This window comes from Chamaea fasciata, unplaced genomic scaffold (genome assembly GCF_029207755.1).
Source record: "Chamaea fasciata isolate MVZ Bird 193981 ecotype frontalis unplaced genomic scaffold, bChaFas1.0.hap1 SCAF_5, whole genome shotgun sequence".
In the NCBI taxonomy this organism is placed as follows: domain Eukaryota; kingdom Metazoa; phylum Chordata; class Aves; order Passeriformes; family Sylviidae; genus Chamaea; species Chamaea fasciata.
In genome coordinates, this window is record NW_027094090.1 from 47875889 (window position 1) to 47882268 (window position 6380).

General features: G+C 41.7%; 1 long non-coding RNA gene across 1 annotated transcript; it reads right to left on the reverse strand.

Annotated features, from left to right (window-relative positions):
- Positions 1 to 1205: 1205 nt before the first annotated feature.
- LOC136289598 (uncharacterized) lies at positions 1206 to 6156 on the reverse strand. Its single transcript, XR_010720816.1, has 3 exons — positions 5723 to 6156; positions 5193 to 5322; positions 1206 to 3804 (listed from the first exon to the last, which is right to left on the reverse strand). It is a non-coding gene; the product is annotated as an uncharacterized lncRNA (long non-coding RNA).
- Positions 6157 to 6380: the final 224 nt, after the last annotated feature.

Genomic DNA, 6380 nt, shown 5'->3' on the forward strand with positions numbered 1-6380 from the left:
TTCGGCCCCGCTCGGAGGAGGTGGGAGGGCCGGAGCCGCCCCGCCCGCAGCGCGGCCATCGCCCCCAGGGCGCGCCCGAGGCCGCTTGCGCCGCGGGGCCGGGGACGTGCGGGGCACCGGGAGCGGCGGCCCCGGAGGGTGAAGTGTGGAGGGCGCCGAGAAGTGTGAGGAGTCATGAAGTGCGGGCAACAGATTGGTCTATATCTCTGGGCGACAGGAAATATGTGAGGAGATATCAAAGGAATGAAATACAGGAAAAGGGAAGTACTGGCAAAGCGTGCCAGTCATGCATAGCGTGGAAGGGCACCATGCTCCTAGAATTGAGACATCATAACCTCTTGTTTTATCGGGTTTTTGTGTTTTTCTAGGGTTTTTTTTTGTTTGGTTGGTTGGTTTTTGTTTTGTTTGGTTGGGTTTTGGTTTTTTTTTTTTGGTTTTGTTTTTTTTTTAATAAGCAGAACTAAAGGGGAACTTTTTTTTTTTAAGGAAATGGTCTGTGTCACTGGATACTGTAAGCTTTAGGTGAAGGGTAAATTTTAGAAATTCCTAATACTTGATCTCCCTCCACTGACCACCCAACTGGTGTTTTAAACCTGTGCTTATTAGTTCCATCCAGATCCTTTACCAGAAACACAGGTAAATGAAGCAACAGAATTTAGATGGCTTATGTAGCTGGATACATTTATATGCATAGAAGACTTAGACACCTTGTGACAAGTTTTTTTTGTTGTATAAGCCATGTCAAAGGACAAGTGCCAGTTAGAGAAAGTGCCTTACCCAGGATCTTTTAAGAAGAGGTTAGCAGAAGCAGAAATCAAGTATCAGTCCCATGAATCAGTCCCATGGGTCAGGCCAGCTTCCCCAGGCAGATGGGATAGAGGCGTCTCAAGTTGCTCAGCTGGACTGCTGCCTCCTCAAATAGAAGGTGAATAGTGACGAATTAGGCTGGCACATAACCTTTCTACACTCTTAAAGGGCAAAAAATAAAATTATAAAAGAAATAGGACACTAAAACTTTTCCATCTAGAGAGAGTGTCATGCAAAGGCAAAGAGGTTAAAGAAGCTGGCTGTTATCATCTGAGCAAACAGGCTATGTTCAAGTCAGGGAGCGGGGCTGGAGCCTGGCATGGGCTTTCACAGTGTGCATGGCAGGCTGCTATCACTGGTGACAAGGTCACAGTCTAGGAAATTATTAACCCTTTATATTACTTGGTTTATTCACTATTATGCAAAAAATCACAGAATGTAATATACATTGTTCTCTTTTAAAGCAAATGGTGACTTCCTCCATTGTGCTGAGGAGGTTTTGCCAAGGCTACAAACTTGCACGTATCAGCATGGGAATACATGGACTGGGTTAGACTGGGGGTCCATCTTGCCCTGTGCTCTGTCTCTGGCAGAAGCTGGTGGTGAGCATCTAGGTATAAAGTAAAAGTATGCAGTGATCTGGTCCGGCCTCCCACTACCAGCCATCTGTAACTTGAAGGACTTAGGGAAGTCTCATCTTTCTGTTTCAAGTAGTCCTCAATTTATACAACTTTACGTTGCCTGATAAAATGCTTATGTCTAAAATACAACCATAAGAGCTAACATTTATGTTGTACTCTTCCTCCAGACAGACCAGAATAACCAGCAGTCCCTACAGCCCCAAGCTAACCATCCCTTGGAGGGATCAGCAGTCTGTGCAAGGATGCAGCTGTTCATACAGCACAGCCTAGAAACTCTGAATGCAGAATAACAAGAAGTTAGGGGCCTTTCTCTCCTGTTATTCTTTGTAATTTATGTAAATATATTCTGGGATCAACATGCTCTACATTTCCTGAGAAATTATGATGACAACTTCAACAAAGGCACAATTGTATTCTTTTATCAGCCTTTTCAGAGTCTTGATTTTTCCGTTTCCTAGCTAAGCAGTGTTTCAAATTCCCAAGCAAAAGCCAAAGAGATCCAAGTTAGTTTTGTTATTTTCTGAAAACCTGAACTCAGAGAATTTACCTCCGGGAAAAAATTATCAGATTTTCTCATACACTGCTCATACCACCTCCATTCAACTAACCCCCAGGTTGTAGCTAAAGTTCTTACTGTGTTAATTCTTCTGGTCCATTCTGAAAGATTTAATATGAAACTAGTTTTTCCCCCCTTTCCTTTTGGAGGTTATTGCAGTGTCACTGAATTTCTTTCCATAAACTCAGGCTTTGGGAACCCTTAAATAACTAGTCTGCATCCTCACTGTGACTGGAGTGTTTTCAAAACAACTGTCATCCCAGACACTCTCACAATCATTTAGGCATAATCCATTCTTTATTTGTGTTCTCATAAATTGCTTCATCCAGACCTTAAAGACAACCTGTTTCTTTTCCTCTCTGGCTCTCTTTCTTATGTTTCAACACATTTCATATACACAGTTGACTGCAATGCTAAATGGAAACCTCTGTATTGGATTTATCTTTAAGACCTGAAGGGCAAGCCCATTCTGTCCTCCATTCAATGTATAATTTGATTCATGCACTCTTTTTTATCACCAGCTTTATTGTCAGGAAGACACAGGCAAAGATAAGCTGAAGGCAGGGTATTCTGAGAAATCTCCGAGGGACCAAAGTCTTTGGAGAGTGTGGTTATTAATTTTCTACAGATATTAACTGTGCTAAAGGATGTTGGAAAATGTCTGGAGGTCAGTGCTAGCATGTGGAGAAAATGTGAACTCTGTGAACTAGACACCAATTGAATTATCTGTGATTTTGGGGACTGAAGAGTCTCTTAAGCTATTTTGGAAAATCCTTCCAGACACCTATCTTTGCCATTAGGTATTTAAATAGTTTTGAAAGAAAAATAATAATAAAAAAATCCTCTGGTTTCCATGGGTCTTGGCAAAAATCAGTTCCATGTATTTCAGAGTGCTGGGAATTCTGAACATATGTACTGAATAACACCTTCCTGAATGCACAGTTCCAGGTAGCTAGAAAAACACTCTTTGCAGAAGGTGGATGTTCAAATTTGGTCCATAGCAATTGCTACATCTTCAGTGTTGAAGCATGATGTACAGACCAAGGTTATCCAGCCCTACCCACCCTCTGAACATATGAACATGGACAATAGGTTAAGGCTATATTTTGAAACATAACTTCCTCTCCCTGTGCAGCTGGAAGTGCCAAGCACTAATCCATCTCTTTGCATTCATCAGTTGTTCAGCACTTTTGAAGTTCAAATACCCCAGTGGTTTCAGATTGAATACTTTAAAAATACGGCAGAGAGAGAAATTTACCTGATCTTTATAGAAGGACCTTCCTCTGGTAAGCGGAAAGAATGCTTGTATAGACTAAAGGTATTCACACTCAAGTAGATTGAGCTTGTCAACCATTTTTTGCTTGGGACACAAAACAGCCATCATTAAAGAACAGGTTCCGGTTCCACCTACTGACCTAGGTTTGGAAGGCTCAACAAAATGCAGAAGTTCTGGTCTCCTTAGCAAAGCTGACTTTTGTGTGTGCTTTACTTTTTTTCTCTCCAGCAATGTCCCATTGAGAAAGGCTAAAGCAGATGAAAAAAACAATAAAAATTTCCCCTTTTTTTCTGGTAGGGAATTAAGTGCTCTGAGGTCTCCTACGAGCATATAACCTTCTGCTATGTGTCGGGAGTCTCCGCAGCTGAGTATTTCCACGCCTCTGGCTCTGCAGAGCATTCAGTCGAAGGGGAAGGACACTTTTGCTGATGACATTGAGACGTTCGTTCAGTTCTTCCAGCCTTTTTCTTATCGACTGGACTTCCCTCACAAGGTTGTCCACAGCTGCAGAGACAGGGCGGAGACTACAAAGAGAGTAATATAGAAGAAAAGCTCAGTTTAGGGAGTGTTTTTGAGCAACTAATTTGCCATGACCTTTGCTACTTTACCAAAGTAATTTACCCTGACCTTTGTTTCTAGCTGGGTAAGGGCCCTTGATGATGGAAGAGTTGCAGGCAACCATTAAAACATGCTTCAAAGCTACCCTGCTCTTTGACGATGGAAGTTCATCTAAGCGGCCCATCTGAACCCTGGAAAGCGTAAGCTTCAGGACCAGCATGAGTAACATGGTCTTTCCACTATCATATTTTAATTAGTAATAATTAACTAAGAGTACACATGGAGGCTAGGCCAGTGATTCCCATGGAGTACTGTTAGTCCTCAACATTTCTAATAAACCAGTCTGTGTCCTTGCCAGCAAACTCGTAATTCAAAGCCCAGTACAGGATATATGGTTGGATAGTCTCATCACATCTTCCTGTACTAAAGTTAGAACATTCCAAATACAAGACTTAATATCACCCCAGATAATCTGAGGCACCAATGAATTTCAGCACTATTGGTGTGAAAATTGTGATGAATTCTGTGCTAGTAACAACAGCCACCATGCAGTGAGGGAGAAATCCACTTGATGCCAAAGGTCAATGTATAATCTATGAAGTAACCTTCTGAAACCCTGCTTTGCACAGATACCGTGTGACCACCTGCCCAATGCCTTTTCTATTGTTCTAGCCTTTCCTCTTCAACTGGTTCAATGTGTAACATTTGCAAACATTTTTTTTTTCTCTTGCTCCTAAAGAGAACAATTAGTTATGGAAGACAGCCACTTCATTTACTTTATAAACAATTCAGATTTAAGTGATACTGGGTTCCTAGTAATTCCCAATATTCCCTTTTCTTCTCTTTCTTTCTCTGCCTTGCCTACTCTCTTTCTGGAAATATGAGATTGAAGTAATTTTTGTGAGTTTATTCAACAGTTAATATCTCCCGCAATGCAAAGGGGGAATATGATGACATGAATTGGTGAATAGCTTTCTCTGATCTAGGTGTTAAAGTCTGAAATAAAAAAACCATCACAGACCAGCTTCTTTTCTCTGACCTGTGACCAAGCCCATGTGTGGATTTGTAGAACAATTCATTTTTTTCCAGGTTCTTCTCATGAATGTGAGATGCCAAGGGCATTTTCTTTAGGAAGATTCTTGTAATACAGTGATGGCAGTTGAGAGTGTTTCACAATGAATAGTTAGCAGAGTATTTTTTACTAATCCAAGCTGGTAGCACAACAGGTACTGAGACAGTGTGTATTATTTCCCCCCAGCTGAGAAATATGAAAATTCCTTTAAGAAGATGAATTCTACTCAAGGAAGGACACCCAGGAGAGGACTGAATCCCACCTCCAGATGAGAGGAATTACCTGGAGAACTCAGGTAGGAGAGCATTTGGGTTGTTCAGCAGGGTATGCTTCATTTGCCAGAAGATGTCGTTTCCCCATTTCTCAAGGGTTTGAGTAATGCTGTAAACACCTTCTATGTTGACCTTATCAGCTAGGTTAGCAGGATGTCCATGGAAGAGAGGAAAACAAATGTGTCAGCACAAGAAAATACAAGCCAGTGCTCCAAGTTTGATTCCATTCCCCATCACAACTCAGTTGCAAAGAAATGCCAAATATTAAACATGTGGAGGATCTAAATTAAAAAGCAGGTAACTCTCCCTCACAGTATAATTCTCTGCCTCCAGGTGCCCAGGTTTTCTGCTGCCACTGGATACCCCAGCCTATTATTTCTAAAACCATTTTTTTCTCCAGAAGTGTCAGCAGCTATCCAGGAATCAAGAAAGCAGTCATGTATGAGCATTGTCTATATCACTCCAAGGACAAAATAAGTGAATCTGCATCTCTGAGTTACTGAACGCCTCCCATGCTGAACCACCACTGTGACCTCGTACCGCCTTCTCTGTAGTTCCATTTCTGATGCTGGTCCAGAAAGTCCTCCTGAGATTTACTGCAGGGCAAAAGGATGAAGAGGAGGAAAAGGGGAAGAGTCACCATGATGGCTGTTGTAGGATCTTGACTTCCCCCTCTCTCTGTGGAGACAAAAAGTCTTGCTAAATGCTTTATTTCTTTTTTCTTCTCTTTCTCCACTTCCCATCTGTCACCACAACACCAAATTTCTCTTTGGTTATGTTTTTATTTAAAATGTTGTTCAAGTTGTTCAGAATAGGTTTTGCAGAAGCACAGGGACTTTTTCACCAGTATCAACTTTACTTCCTTTTCAAGCAACAAAGTGGTACTGAGATGCTTCATCAACCAGCAGCAGCTGGGGAAGTAGCTTTGCTTCCTATGTAGCCATGTTGGGATAGCACCTTATAGCTACAATTGTTCTAGAAGTGTCAGGAGGAGGTACTACGAAGTGTGAAAATCACTGCACCCCTACTTTGTGTTTGGGAGAAACAAGGTAAACAACCATTAAACAATTTATCAAGTGTCTCATAGTGGCCAGAATAAAAGAAATGTTATTTTTGATCTGATCCACTAACCAGTGGCAATATCTTAGGTGCTGCCCAGTGACGGAGCCTGAAAGGTAACCTCACCCCCCATGTACTA